Consider the following 17835-nt stretch of genomic DNA (forward strand, 5'->3'; position numbering starts at 1 on the left):
CCAGAGTTCAAAACAATTTTGTGTTTTAATTGAGTCGCATTTGCGGAGTTTTTAATGCGTTGTTTAAGGCATTACGTATACACTATCCATCTTCATTCTCTATATGGTGAAACATATGTTACGTTTGTTAAAAAAAACTTACACGCCCGTGAACGCTAAACATAACATCAAATTGGTAACTGTTGTCCTTTAAAATGCCACTGCATCTCTTACCTCCACATATTACACGTTTCTTTACAGTCAAACGTGAATGAAACTTTGTGAAGAATATTATACCACGTTACGCCGCTTGTTTCCCATCGACATTATTTACGCTTTAGTTTATTTCAAATAATACCCAGAAGGTCAAAAGTGGACACATTGATAGCGGACTTGCGATGTTTACAGGCAATACAATAAAAACAATTGTAAATTAAAGACGTTTTAATGTAAACATGTTAAATGTTTTACTGTTTAAAATATTATGTACGAAAATAAAAAATGAAGAAATGAACATAATAGTAAATTGTACCTAAGTTAGTAGGGTTTTTTTGTGGCAGAAAGTCACATTAAGAAAGGCCGTTTATGATAAATACCTTATAGTATGTTAATCTATTCTAACAATAATATTTTTATCTACTTATTAATACATCTTTTCCTAGAATACCTATTCGGATCAATTTGGTGTCTGAAGGCAAAACTATGAGATATTTTACAATAAAATAACACAATAATTGAAAGTATTTTTAGAAATGACAGCGTACAATGTGTCAAAGTGTAATCGTAACAGTATATTTCGGACTTCTTATTCGAAACAAAACAATAGACAGTCTTAAGACTCACACTAAATTACGAATCATAATATAAAATTTAAAAAAATACAAACTATAGTTTTTAATATATAAATATAAATTGATAGACAAAAGCGTCTATTACATAACTCACTATAACACGCTAATAAATTAAGCCACGAATTAATGTGTGCAGTATCTAACAAACACAAATCGAACTTAATTGACGATATATAAGCATCATGTGATCAAATCAAAAACAGATAAATGTAACAAACTAGTTTTGTTATAAGCATGTTTTTTACGCGACGTTTTTTCTTTAAAATGCCTAACTAGAGTTTTGAATCACCTTTTTAATATTCTGGATACAAGTGTTCTTCAAAATCTGCAAAAATAGAATACAACATATTCTATTTACTAACATATTGAAAAAGCCAAGAATATTAAAACCCCAGATTACCTTATAGATCTTTTAATACTGTGCACCAAGTATTGTTGTTTTGACATTATATTATATAGGTAAATATGGTCAACAATACTTGTTGATCAAGTGTATATCTGATGGGGTTGTTTAAGTTTTTTTTCTATTAATGTATTATAATATATATTTTTGACTTATCTGGGCTCAATAGCTGCCAGAGTAATAACAACCGTTTATATTGACACCCTGGAAGCTTCACTATTGAAAACAAATATGTTCAATGGATAAGCCGTAACATCCCAACCTACACAGAATTAAATCAATACTAGTCTGCAATAAGTATGGTCGGAGCAAAACAAAAATTTAAAGTCCTCAATAATTATTGTGGGAGCCTAACTAAGGTGAATAGTCTGCGCTATGTTTGGGCTGAGCCTAACTAAGTTTTAAAGTCCTAAATTGTTATTTAAGGTGCCTTACTAGGGTAATAAGTGTACACTAGTTAATTACGGAGCCTTACTAAGGTTAATTGTCTGCACTTATAATAGGACGAAACGTTACTAAGTTTGTGACGTAGCGTATTGTCAATGCACCTAATACTAGTATGTCTTATAGGAACACGCAAGTCTCTGAATGATAAAAACACAAGAAGTCTCTAAATGATTTCTAACTATTTTTTTTTTCTATTCAAATATTCTTTAATATCAATTCTAAGTGACAAGTCAAAGTTCTCTCAAATCAACCCGCAGAATATCTTATTCTGACCAAACATCTACATTTTGTCTACAGGTTAAGTTACATAAAATTCCCTTACAATTTCGATTGATCATCAGTGCCCATTTCTTCACGTGCTTGTTGTCCATTGGTTGAGTTCTAAATGTATTGAATTACTGACACCCTGGATAAACAACATTATTCAGGTATTTACACACTTATCGAACAATCATTCTAGATGTGATATGAATTTGTAATGTACTCTTATAATTCAATAAAATCATGTTTCCCATCGCACATTTTATATGATCAATGCAACCAGGCAAACAAGATGATGCAAGTTTGTTCGATTAATGTTAATAAAGTCGGCCTATTTCAATAGTTATATAAGATAATATCACTTGAATTGCTTGTTAAATATTCAGTCTCCAGATTTTGATTTCTCATGCACGGATATTTCGTGTTCCTACTTGCTAACAATAAACCTTCAAACATTCTGGACCAGTTTGTACTTGTAAATTTCTATCATATCATTAATATTATCTGTATTATTAATATTATCTGTAATTAAATTTCTATATAACATAATATGAATGTTATAAGAATAAAAAATATGCATATGCTGTTACGTTACAAGTTTATTAGTATGCAATAAATACAGAAGGGGACTTACTAAACTTTACAGTCTGCAATACTTATGGACGGAGCTTAACAAAGATAAATAGTCTGCAATACGTATGAACAGAGTCTAACTGAGGTTAATAGTCTGCAATAATTATGGACGGAACCTACCTATGGATTTGGGAACGGTTCTTTAGAATAACTGTTAATTTTAATGTTGCGTGCTCCTACTATATCACGCATTCAGAAAACTTTCATAATACTAACAGCCTTTTAATAGTCATAGGTAAAGGTCGATGGTCAACAACCCTTTAAACAGGTTGAACCCACGATGCTTTACATTATACACGTATTACCCAAGTTATAATCTATCTTTATTTGTCGCAATTCGTTTGATGTGTCCCCCTGTATTGTGTTTTTGTTTTGAATACAAGCCTATTCGCGGTAACACTAATTTATCCCCTGATACTATAATCGAGTTTGGTTATTTCTTTTTGTATTGCAACGAAATCTGTTAAAAGTGTTATGCGTACAACGGTTTACTATAATGGTTACATAATGCTAGCAATAACAGAAAAGTGGGGACAGTGGTCTAGTGGTGGGATGCTGGTCTAGGGATCGAGAGGTCCCTAGTTCGCACTGGATTTTTCTGAGCAAAAAATTAATCCCACGCTTGCTCCTCTCCACCCAGGTGTTTAAATGGGTGCCTGTGAGGGAAATTAGTCCATCTGCCGGGGCTGCCTGGTGCGCCATATGTAAACGGACGACTTAAATCCCAGTGATCGGGGGTTAATGTCGAAGTCGGCTGAAGATGTATATCGAAGCAGACTATAAACCGCAACTTTAACAGAAAAAGAAGTCAGCAATGCCGAAAAATATATAAAGTTCGTACTGAAAAATGCGTGTTTTTGTTAATGAAATTTGTATTAACTCTGCAACCTGATATTCAAGGTATTCGTTTGCATATTTCAGGCTTTGTAGTAACTTTTAACATGCCAGTATACTTGTCTTTTGTCCACTAGTTATAACATAATTTGTACACGGTACGCGACATAGAATTATGTTTTGGATTATTCTGCAATAATTATGGGTGCAACATTATCGTTTAAAATACTCCTTAGTAAATCTGTGAAATAGTACAGCAACATACAAGTACTTAAACACTCACAATCAATACAAAAACAAAATTAAATTTCTAGTAAATGGTTTCAAAGCAAAAATAAAAATAAAACTATATTTTTTTTACCTTTTCTTGTTACCATGTTTCACCCACTGCTATACGGATTGAACAAGAATAGTATTATAAAGAATGCGTCTAAATTGTAATTTGATTCTTAGGCAAACACACTTTTTAACGAGGGCAGGTCGACTCGAAACGACTCTAAGTATTTAAAAAAAAATACGGAATACCGTAAGGGATATCGTGGTTACACATAAAAATCCAGAGGGCGAGAATACGATGACGACAGTGCGACAACGCGATAGTACGATGGCGACAATTCGATAGTGCGATGGCGACAACCGATAGTCATATCGTACTGTCGCCATCGTATTGTCGCAACCTCGTCATCGTATTCTCGCATTCACGTCATCGTATTCTCGCACTCTCGACATCGTATTCTTGCGCTATCGCCATCGTATATTCACACCCTCGCATTCTCGGCATCGTATTATCGCACTCTCGTCATCGTATTCTCGCACTCTCGCCATCGTACTCTCGCGTTCTCGCATTCTCGCTCTCTGGATTTTAATGTGTAACCACGATGGCCCTAACGATACTCAGTAAACAAATTTAATTCCGCCTTGCAGTGCATCGATGTATAAATTGTCGTGATAAATTATATCGGCTTTTATGCACACAATTAAGATATTTTCCAGATTGTTTTATTTTTTGTCGACAGTGTGTATACACACATAAACATTCATGAACATGGTGAAATTATGAGACAGTTCTAAATATGTAAAAACACACACACATAAATCCATGCGCATAAATATATTTAAAACATCTAAATATGAGTTTTATAAGGCTACATCATACAAATTGATTATTGAATACTTACCTTACCCTGCTCATCACAGATTTAAGTTTTGAGAAAAATACAGTTCTACACACTGAGCGCAGTCCTGGTTATACCATAGAAAATTACAAGAATGAACGATATCGTAAAAAAACAAACAACAACTACAGTCTAAACATATGCAAAGATACCTATTCATCAAGAACTACTTGTTATAAAAATTAAGGCCGGCATAGCAAACAAGCATACACCGGTACTTTATTAATGCTTTAATGAGGAGCAGCATGTGCTTTGTTAAGGGTATTGAATTGGAATTGTCATCCACATGAATTCTAGACTTGTTCAGAACGTACACTAACCGCAGTGCACGGTATATTCACAGATGAATTATAGGAGTGGTGTGCCACTAAACATCACACAAATTGTTTAAATCAAATTTAACTGATCTGGTTTGAAAGTCCTTTTTTTAAATGGACACAACCGATGCTTTAAGATTAATGCATTTTCATCCCCAACACTCGGCAGATCAATATCTTATAACGTACATCCTGTCAGTTTAAACAATCCACAAAATGGAATCAAATTGCAAAATTTAGCACCCTATGGGTGCTTTAGAGATAATTTCTATAAATAACACAAATAGCTCCATTTTTAGACGTGCTTAAACTACAGCAAATAGTTTTTATTTGCAATCGCCAATACATTAATATGTCGTCGTAATATTAGATTCCTATTACACTACGAATTTAATTTCGTGAAGGAAATACGATTTACAAAACAATTCATATCACCGAAACATATTATATTACAAACAAGAATGATCTATGACATCTTTTTGAGGAAAAAATGTCTATCTTAACCGCAAAACAAACAACCGAGCGTGTACAATAGCAATGTGTGAAACTACGTTAATCAAACTAAGCCTACAGTGACTTACGGAATCCGGATAGTGCCATCTATAATCTCGAACTTCTTTCATCAAGGGCGACACACGACACACGAAGCAATACAAGATATTTTGCGCGACACAGGAAGCGACAAACGATATTTTGCGCGATACGTGAAGCGACGCGCGAGAATGTACCACGAAATATCTCCCTTGTGTAGGTAGCCCAAAAGGCGATATATCGTGGTAAATTTTGCGTGTCGCTTCGTGTATCGCGCAAAATATCGTGTGCCGCTTCATGTATCGCGCAAATTATCGTTTGTCGCTTTGAGTATCGCGCAAAGTATCGTGTCTCGCGTTCAAAGGGCGACACACGAAACACGAAGCGACACACGATATTTTGCGCGACACACGAAGCGTTACACGATATTTTATAACTCAAATATCGCCCATATTATCCTAATTTTAGACCACGACACACGACACTTGAAGCGATACACGATATTTAGCGCGACACACGAAGCGACACACGAAATTTCGCGCGATACACGAAGCGACACGCGAAATTCCTACTGTTCAAATATCGATGTAATCATATCGCCTGTCGACTCTCGCGTTTTTTAAACGCTGTTACAGTAATTTTTGACCATTTATTATCAATTTGTCACCCCTGATTTTTTGAAAACGCGAGAGTAGACAGGCGATATTAAAACAGCGATTTTTGAACAGTAAAAATACAAAAAAGAACAATTCGCAAATAACATCTTTTCACGTAGTACATGTAAAGATAATTGGTATATCGGGACGTTCCCGTTACACTTCCAAGCTGTTCAGAGGCGTGACTAGCAAATATGGTTTATTTCTTGTTTATTGCAATTTTGCCCGACATATGATCATTATTATAACGAAATATTAATGCGTGTTCAAATGGCTATATGCAAGGAAATTATGCATGTGGACGCCCATGTACTCAATTAAAATTAATGTTAGGTCCCATTTAATATCTTTAGCCCGCATTTAGACTCACGGTAACTATGTTTCCCAGTCAACCATTAGACGTCCAGCTGTGTAAGAAAATATATATGCCATCTTGATCGTGTACTGTTAGTCTAGTCACATAATTTGGTAAGACTAGTTTAGTAAATGCGTTTCTTTTTGCCTAAATATACTTCAAATTACACCATTTATTATAAGTCGAACAAATTGCGCTACTATATTCACATTTAAAATTGAATTACGTTTTAAGAGAGTTTCATTTTATCATTTGAGTTTACACGAAATGCGTTTGTATATACCGCAGGACGTCTTTACTTGAATTATTTTGTTCGTTTATCTGATTGACTTGTACAAACACAAATATAGTGATATTCATCTACAATGTCGTTTGAGTTACACACTAAACAATACCGTTGTGCCATGGTGTATTCTTTCTTTACTATATATCGATGTATACGTAATAGGTGAGCCGACACACGGTATCAACAAAAATACTAAATAGGTTGGTACAATACCAAGATAACTTGCATACTATATCATGTGCTAAAATTTCCTTTGAAAATCTTATACAGAGTTGTCCACATTAGACAATTTTCGATGTCAGATTTCCTTTAGTTATATTAGGTGCTTCTTATTTTTTAAACGTGATCTGGTCATTCGATAAATGCATTTATAATTATTTAATAATTAAACATATGTGTTGATAATTTTCAGGATTTGATAACGACGAAAAACGCTCAAACAGTGCTAGAACAGATGCTGTAAAGTCAACAATTATTGAAATAAATGACGACATTCCATTCCCTGATCTGCAAAAGAGGGTCAGAACTCTTGTATGCAAGGTGTATGGTGATGTGGACACGATCGTTGAGAAGAAAATTAGCCTTATCGATTTACATGAAATGGCTAACGTGTTGCAATCGCTATGGAAAGTGGTATTTTCATTTAGCAATACATGTACCAACTTTCGCCTAAAGGAATTCTTAAAAACAAGCAAAGAGAAATTTTACCGCCGCATGGACCTCTATGACAATCCGGCAATAAGACATTATGAGGCAATGAATGCAATTAAACAACAGATATGTGACCTTGAAACAAGCATAGATGTTTTGTATAATTTACCTCTTCACGTGTTACAAAGAAATTCATTCGATAAATACATTGAGTCTGAAAATAAAACCCAATCTGAACGAACCGAAACGATGATAAAGACAATAAAAAACAGGTAAGGGGAATTAAGTTAAAAACTGAATATTAATGTAATGAAATATGAATAGTATACGAATGTACTTTCAAAATTCCATTTGCGTCTTCCTAAAAATACGACATAGATGACAAATATAAAAGGTTAATGTAATATGAACGAAAATAAAGATTTAAATATGCGACGATTCTAATGTGTAATGAACTTTCGTGATAACACATTTATATTTATCGCTAGGCCTTAAGTGACACGTATACATAAAAACGCAGCACACAATCGATGTGTCGTATGCATGCATCTGTAAAAAAAAGTGGCAATTCACTATCCGTGTACACATTTTTAATTACATGATTTTTACCATACAACAGAAACTCAGTTTAATGTTTGAAGGGAACATGTTGAAAGGTTGTGGAAATTTTGAAATTTGGCATTACATGCTTTTCATTAATAAATTAACATTAGAGGCGTAAGACCACGTTAATAATTAAAAAAAAATGAGAAAAACACCGGATTCAAATAACTGTCATTTGAATGATAAGGAAATAGCATTAACCTTTCGGCCTAAAGGGATTTCGTATTGACTAATGCATCATGCACTTTACCTATGCAATCCAATGTGTGTTAAATTAAACGAGCTAATTATAACGGTTCGCGTTACCAAGTAGTTTATAACTATTTTAATTTGAGATTAGGATTATAAGAGCATATAAACGTATTATCAGATATTGAATACGTCGTGTGTATTCTGGTGCTTCCTGGTGTAGATAAATAAATATATATATTAGTCTTAGACAAAATTTAGAAAAGTTGGAACTTTGTCGGTTCGTCAATCTGTGAAGAGGTTCTTAAAAACTCTTCTTACGATGTTGTTGTGTGTTTTTTTCTGATAGAAGTTCTTCTGAAACCTTATAATTGTGTTTTATATATATAGTTCATCGGTTTTATTGAATAACATTAAAATTAATTTTTAATAACCAAGTGCATTTGAATAATATAACGTGTGTTATTAATAGTAAAACTATAAATATGTTCTTTTTATTATTTCAGACTCAATCGTCTGGTAAGTTGTACGATTGTTCTACTTTAAAATTGCATATATGTTATTGTTTTAGCATAACAATTATACACATCATAATAACCAGCACTGTCATCATCGTTATCTCTTCATGGGATCTTCTTAGTCCGATCATCATCAATTTACGATTATTTCAGGATTTTTTTACATCATCATCTTCTTTATATCATCACTTCCATCACTTCCATCATCTTTACAATCATCACCGTCGTCATTAGCGTAACCACTACCGTTATGAACACCAGCACCATCATCGGATAGTTTTCGTCAAATGATCATAAACCAATACTGGATTGGTCGTTTTCATCCTCTTGGTCATCGTAGTAAACTTCAAAAACATCATTATCATCATCATTATGAGCACCATAACCTTTATCATCGATATCATCATCATCGCCTCACAGTCGTATATGTCCGTCAAAAGTAAGACTTACCCTGAAATTTTTCCTAAACCAATTAAAATTAACCATAGTCTTGGAAGGTGCAGTTAGAAATATTATTGGATTTTGACGATTGTCAAGTGTCTATCTAGCCTAAGTGGTATGCAATATCCTTTTTTTCGTCATTTGACCTGAAATTATGACATCCACATAGGGACCAGAGGTTGCCCGTGATATCACGTGTCCAAAATTCTCAATCATAAAACGAATGTCAACACATCATAATTGAAAATAGTTACGCTTAGTAAAACCTTCTAGGGTTTATTGCCGTACATTTTTACAGTTGACCTTTACCTGATACATTATACATGAATCTATGGTTTCGGTTGTTTTATTCGAAATTTCATCTTACTCTTTCAAGGAATTTGAAAATTATTATAACTGGACAACGTTTTGCTCCAGAAAAAGTGCTTGAAATCGAATGTTCACCTTGGCAAGGGCAATACACACCTGCTCCTTATGGTCAATTCCATCATGTGTTTTACTTATGCCTAGTTGTTTGAACACAAATTGTTGGTATACCGTTCTTTCGCTATAGCAGTCCCTTTACAAGCCAGTATATATGCAATTACAATTTAATCAGTACTGTTAAGTAACACATTCATATTGGTATGATGACAATACTATTGAAGTTTTAGTGAATACTAAACATAAAAACAAGCACTTAGGCCGCTGATGGTGCTTGTGGTGTTATTTAATGTCAATCGTTATTAAAGGGGTGTCATAGTTTTATTAATACAAATACATCATAAGTGCCATTAATTGGTCGCATTATGTTTGTGTTTAATGTATATTTTTCTAAACCTAATAAAGATCTTAAAACGGGCTATTTCCACAAAGAATGTTTGACTTAACTACTACGTTACTATATTTGGAAAACTTGTTTCTTAACCGTAATACGATATTGCAGGCTGAGGGGGAGGATGAGTTTAGACGCCTGGTGTACGTATGAATTTTCTGTTACTTTATGTGCAGTTATATATATTCGTTGTGTCTATCAGATAAATATTATATATTGCATCACTATTGAATCATTAAACACCGTATTCTAACACATCATATATTGTTTAATAATGTCATTATTAAGATCAATTACCGAAAAATAAAATGTTTATACAACGCCATACATTACTACTTATTTAAGACTTCTACAAAAGTAATTGCAAACATAATTATGTTCTACATAAACATAAACCTGTATAATAATTGTATATATTGTTTGGGTATGATAAATATTCGTTTTACACATGCCATCTAATTAAATATTACATGCACATTGTCAATTGTCAAACTCTTAAAGTTATATATTTGTCAGAATTAATTTGAATGTTTATGTAACATGTGTGGTCGACAATCGTTATTTTCGAACAGACCGTTAACGGCGAAAATCGTTTAAAAAATGAATAGTCCAAAGGCATGGCATAGAAGAAAATCGTATTTAAACATGTTTTTTAAGACTTAACATAAAGGGACATAAAAAACGACATAATATTTATTCTGTATGTGGTGTCATAGACGCTAACTTATGTGACATCCTTTCACGTTTCAGTCTGGCTCAGCTTAACAAAATGCAGGACCTGCACAAGAAGAAGGTATTGTTGTATATTCTACAAGACAATTCAATTCAATTCAATTCAATGTTTTATTAGAGTCTCATTCGCAATACATGTACAATTAAAATACATATAAAAGCACAGTTACATGTATGCGACCAATCATAATATGATTTATAAGAGACTATATAATTACATACATATATACAGTAACAATTATTGACTAACAAATGAATTCCACATCGTTAAAACTTACTTCTATTAAAATAAGTTATTGTAGCTAAGACTATGTGGTTTTATTTACACTTGTCAATATTGTTCATACATTAAAATACCATTTGTTTTTGTTTTTTAAAACCTAGACTAGTCTATAAACTATTTTACAAATGTACAGCATAAAACTTAAGTATATACAATTCATTTTTATGTAATTAGTTCCTATTGATAACGCATTTAAACAAACCTTGGGGTTTTCTAAAATGTATCCAACAGGTTCGTTAAAACGAAACAAATGTTCCGAAAAATACACTTTGCGATGCCATCGTAGGCATAGCTACCAAATGCGGTATAGAATGTTATATTAATTATTTTAGTGAAAAGCGCTATACTATTACCTCTGTGTTAAATGAATATAACATATTACAAAATACACAACGAGTTACTATATAAGCGAAATGTAAAAACGAATTTTAACACAACATGTCAGTTGAACTATCGGTTAAGGAGCCATCCGACATAAGGACAGAATAATGTGCTTTAACTGTACTTTCATGCTCACACGAAATGTATGTAAAATATAGAGGTGTCAAAACATACATACTTAAACTGTATTTACAATAAATAAAACAAACAGGAAGGGTCTAGATTTTTCCGAGATAAATATGTGAACTTTTTTATCATTTGTTTCTTAAATAAAGCGTTCACAAGCGATAATAACTAATCCTGAATTTCAAATAATGTGTTGCAAATGTACACGATCTTCCGTGTATTTTGTATTATTTGCGATTGATCAGCCTCGAAGATCAAAATTGTTTAAGAGTGACAAACTATTTGAAAAATGAAGCGTATTTGTTTTCTAAAATGTTCCCCATGCAGCAAAGCTTATTAAAATTGTCTAAGTATAATTGATTAATGGTTTCGCTGCATGTGTTTGTACTACAAATCGATTGTTTTTAAATATATTCATTGATACATTGAAAACAAACTTAATATTAGATAGCGCTGCATTAGAAGTTTAATTGAGTACGCATGTAACACATCTATTATATTATTAGTTAAATATATTGTGTTTGTTTTCAGGCTGACAGCGAACATAACGCGGATTAAGGAAAGGAGCCGTTATGTGAACACGATACATAATTGACAATACTGTATCTAGACCAGTTGGAAAAACAGAGTTCTAACACTAGGGGTCTGTATGAACGATGTCTATTTTAGCTCTATAGAATAGCTTTAATAAATTCACAATTCCATTGTGAGTGTTTTTGCCGAATTATGTATAACGTCCTACAACTACGAACTATTGAAGTGAATTAATATGAACCTACTGGAGCATATCGTGAACAAGTATGTATTCAAAAATACGGTGGCGTATTTGTAGTGTATATACGGATTTGCTTTTGCCTCTCGTTGTATTGATACATTTTGTTTTCAATGTAGGCAATGTTTGCACATGTCATTCATATTCGGTGTGAGTGCAAATGACTAGAGAGAATGGTAAAAACTAACAACAACAGCTTCGTAACAATTGTTAGCCAAAAGATAGTGTGTGATAATATGACGAATCACGTTATTACTGGCACATTTGTCAATTTATACGTTTATTGTACATGATATTGGCTGTGTACATGTATCATTGCCTTAATCTTAGTTTATGGTGTATGTTGTACTTATTTGTACTATAACGTGATAAAATTTATGTATGTAAAGAAAGACCACACTTAACGCATGCTTTGTATATTTTTATATTGTTGTACATTTCACAGTGAAGTTGTATAGTGTTGGTAGTGGAATAATGTGAGTGTTAGGTGACTGTGTTTGGCACTGATTTGATACTATCTGATAATATAATTATTTAAAACGTGAACTGATTTTTCATTGCAAATGCACATTTTCTTTAAAGAAATATTCATGTTCATGGCATAAAATGATAGTGATAAGTTGTTTTACTACCTTTTTGACACTTTTTAAACGCTGTCGATATTGTTTGCCTGTTATTGTTTCTTCATAACGTGTGTGTGTCTTTTGATATGTTTAGGAGTCCTTTATTTACACAAATTTCTATATTTCATAAGCATGTAAATGTTTATTTGTCCTTTGATCGTTGTATCTAGGCACACATAATATTGCAGTAATATGTATTTATTGAACGTCCTGTAGAATTAGATGGTTTTAACAACACAATCATCATTGTAATAGCCCAACAGCGTTTATTATGCCCCAAATACTTATTCTTATAATACCAATACTAACATCTACTTTGTTACCTGTTACGGGCATTAAGAAGCAGGGGCCGAATAATCCCAACACTAAAATAAACATTTTAACCTGTTTGGGGCATTTAAAACTGGGGCTTGATTGGATCATACAAAAATTGTCACAATTAAAGTCCGCCTGATGCACATAACTGTAAGTGTGTTTCTCCATACTATTTTGACATTACTTTACATTTTCGAATCCGTCGTTGTGCTCCCTTTGAAATGCATATAGCATTATTTTCACTATATCATACAATATCCATTTGAAGCAGATGAAAATAAAAGTATATTAAAAATTTGCATTCTTGAATTGCATATGGCAGTGCATGTTATTCATATAAAATGTAAATGTTATTCATATAACAGTTTTAATGAACATATATATTTTATGCAAATCATTGTGTTATTTTTTATTTTAACTTGTACCTGTATATACATATTGTATGACTTTTAAAGGGGGTATCCTGTTGAATGCCTTATTGTTGTTTGTTAAGATGTTTAGTTTGGAAGCTTATTTGTTGGTGTTTTTTTCCCAAAAATTGTGATGTGATAAGCAGTTAGTTAGCAACTGAATGAAAACAATTGCACATAATGAAACTAACAATTAATAAAAGTATGTACCGTTTTCTATAATGTGTTTCTGTGTGACTTAACAGTTCATGAATCAATGTTTCGTTGAATGAAATTTATAAAGTGTATATAGTTTTTCCTACAAACCTACAAATCAGACTGTTTAACTGTCATATAATTGTATTCATACTGTGCCAATATGACATTGACTTTTAGTTTCGCTTTTCTTGCGATTATAGTGCTCCAGATCCGATGAAAAAAAAAGTTTAAAGAATGTTTGTTTTTATAACGTGTGTTATTGTAATGCATTTGCATAATATTTTATTTCTATATTATGTAACATGAATAGTTAATTAAGCACGACCAGGTATTATTTTAGATAGGTTCATACAAAATTAAGTATATACGTAGTATTTGATTGTTTACACATTCTGATTATGAAAACAGTCACGACCAAGTCTATCATTTTCCTTGATCAACGCATTGTAACCAACATACAGTGAAATACTTACGTCATTAATAAAACAGATCAACAGATATATGCTCCATTTCTTTGAGTTTGTATATTTCCGCAAACTCACACGCGACATACGTAATTTGTATTTTTAATGTGTAAGATATTATTAATTATGTACATTAATATATTTTAATTGATTACTAAAGTATGTTTTAAGATTAACATGCATCTTTTCAGATGTCATTTAGGTATGAATACAATAAACTACCATTTTGCTAGTGTCAAGTTTGTTCTTACAACTTGACAAAATTATTAACAAGTTCATACACGCTTAAGTGTTTTTTTGTATTTTATTGCATGTCGTTTTTTTGTATTATCAAGCCAATGTATTCACGTAATAAATATTATTATGAATATATAATGATATGAGCAATTGTATGATAACGTGTGTCATTTCTATGCAAACTATTGTTGTATGATCATTCAACTGTGTTAACCATAATCAATGTAGATGTGTATACGTACACCATAATGCATTGATGAACAATAGAACAGAGATGCTCCAGATAAGTTGAAAATGTATGTGTGTTAGTAGCAACAAACATAAGAACACAATGAAGAGACCTAATAACTAGTTAACGATTGTATAAGTAATTATACACATATGTCTTTGACACTTCTGTGCTTTAAACACGAATCATTTGAATTACTTGAAGAAACGTAGGAGAATTGCAAATATCAAGGCTCACATAACATTAACCTAAATGCAATACCCAATTACCCAATATGTTTTCTTCCAATACATTGTATTGGTCAATATATTTATGCTATTTCACCACACATATATATTGTAAGTATTTTGTAATTTATTTGACTTTGAATTGAAATATAGCAAACACTTGTCTATCAACTCTTTAATTAAATACATAAAGTTTGTATAATTTGATAACACTGCTATTATACAAAATACAATTCATGCAATCTAAATTGTACTATCTTTAAAAGTTAACAATTATTTTGCTGTGTACTAATTTTGCTTGACATGCTGAATGTTACTGAAGAAGATATATTTGCATTTAATAATTATACTGAGTCATCGTATTTCTTTTCTTAGCTTAGTATTAATATATACTACAGATAATGAAGCACTCAATTAATTTGCGCTTGGGTGTAGTAGTATGTTTATGTGTTTATAACTCCTTCTTGTAAGTTGAATAAACGAATTGTGATTGTATTTAAAATGATGCAATTTTAATTTCATAACTTATGTATACAATTTGATTGATATACTTTATTATATTTTTTTGTCGTGTCTTGACTAAGCAATCACATATGCGGACCTACTTTATTGTACTTGAAATAATATGACACGTGTTTTACGTCAGATCTTAATATGCAATAACATTGTAGTTTATTATACATCGCATTAAGAGGTGGATAAATCAAATGTCAGTATTGTCATAGTCGTCCAAAAATATGAACGGACAATGAGAATTTGATTGACGTTGTTATATACAGGCATTTGCTTTACGGACTTGATGCGAGTGGAATTGTAAAAGGAATTGTATAAGTTGTATATTATACTGTTTGCTTAATACATTTGAAACGTATCACTCTCGTGTTACGAACAGAGGATATGTATTGAGCATTTACCTCTGCTTTGTGTTCAAGACGTGCAAGCGGGTCATTAAGTTCATACGAAAATAATGCATATGCACATATGAACGTTCTTTAAGGCCATCTGTCGGTATAAAAACTCTTTAAAACATCTAGCTTAATATATTTAAAACGTCCCGTGTGTGATTGCAATGAAGTACGCAGAAACTGTAAAGATTAGTATTCTTCGTCTTATTATTGTTAATAGTAGTATTATATACTTTATATTGTGTTTTTTATCGTATAGTAGTAATTATGGAAAATATTTGCTTCTAAAGTATTTATCAGCAAACCATAGTGCAAGTATTTTTTTATTTATAAACATAAGAGGTCTGTATTGGAAAACAGTTAAACGTGATACTTATTTATGTTAAATATAATAACAAAACATTATTAATTCAAAAATTAAACAACAATAACGTCCAATTTTTTTTAATCGTGTTCACGTGTACGCAAACAACTATGGACATTGGTTTGGCTGTATTTGTATGATTATATATAGTGCATTTCAATTGATCAAAATGTATTTAAATGTATTTTGTATTGGAACAAGGTGTTGAGTCTTTAGGTATAAATAAACGTCAGACCGGTAATTAAGCATCATCATTCGCAGATATGAACGTCAGATATGTTCGTATGCGTATATTCCAGATTAATTTGCCAAATTACTCATACGCATGTGTTTTGTGTAATAAGCAAACGAAGGCTTAACCACATGTTGAATACGAAATGGTATGTGTTATAATCCGATGGTTAAAGAGTAGATACCTAAAGACTCAAAACACATAACTGTTTGCTAGTAGTGTGTTGTAGTTTTAGTCGCGTATTTCTGTTAGTTTTTTAAGGGACATGTTCACAGATTGCCAAGAGGGCACAATTCAAATTGTTCTTATATATTTCATAACATATAAGAACAGATATAATAGAAACGGAATTATACTTCTGCAAAGAAGGTTTCGTATACAAATTAGTTATCAATAGTTGAACTTGCAAAAAACAAACGAGACACAATGGAGATTATTATTGTTCCTGCTGTTTAATTGAAGTTTTTGAAAACATGCGAGTAAGTTACAAAATAAAGAAAAGTGTTAACAACGAACGTATTGTTATGTCGGCATAGCCGAAAAGTAATCGAAAGGTAATCTCAAAGAGGAAGCATTATTGAACTCCCTCGTTATGCTTTTCTCGTATTGCGTATTAATTAATAAATGAAAGTCCTTTGAATTGCCGCGATAAGGCTATAAATGATGAAAATAAAATGAATTGTGAGCATGTCCCATAAATAAGTTATACAATATTACTATAAGATGTTTTACAAATGGTGTTTTGAGGCTTTAGAAAACTAAATCGAATCATGATACATAAAATTCGATTCGTCATACGAGAACATAACGGCAATACCCAGATTAAATTAGAAATATATGTATTATTATTCATTACCTTCAGTCAATACTTTTGGTTCGGTGACAAAAACGTAGTAGCGTTAAATTTCTTTGAACGACATGCACATAAAGTACTTATAAGCGCATTTGCCACAATAGTTAAAAAAGTTTTTTTTTTAAATGTCGGGATTTTAATTTTGGCTGCTAGAACCGAGTATAAAAAAAAGCTTTTTAAGTATTTGTAATAACCTTTCTTAGTTTTCTACAAAAGCATCATTAGGGGAATAGCCATTTTTCGAGATTTATAATTATGTCAATCTATAGAATATAAAGCCGTCTATATGCCTCTTAAAATCGTTTGAAAACGCATACAGCTAAAAGACATTGCCGCAATTATACTATTTTTAATGAAAGCCTCAAGATGCCATGATATATAATATATTCACATATATATATGCATGTGTAGTATAATAGCTTGGACATAATAGCAATAAAAAAAGAAAGTGTGTGTGTTTTGTTTTATTTCGATTCTTGCATATGTCTCACTCAAACGGTTTTGTGTTTCTTCTTGATTAGATCCTTCAGGTTAAATTTA

The sequence above is a fragment of the Dreissena polymorpha genome, chromosome 7 (genome assembly GCF_020536995.1).
Source record: "Dreissena polymorpha isolate Duluth1 chromosome 7, UMN_Dpol_1.0, whole genome shotgun sequence".
Taxonomy (NCBI): Eukaryota; Metazoa; Mollusca; class Bivalvia; order Myida; family Dreissenidae; genus Dreissena; species Dreissena polymorpha.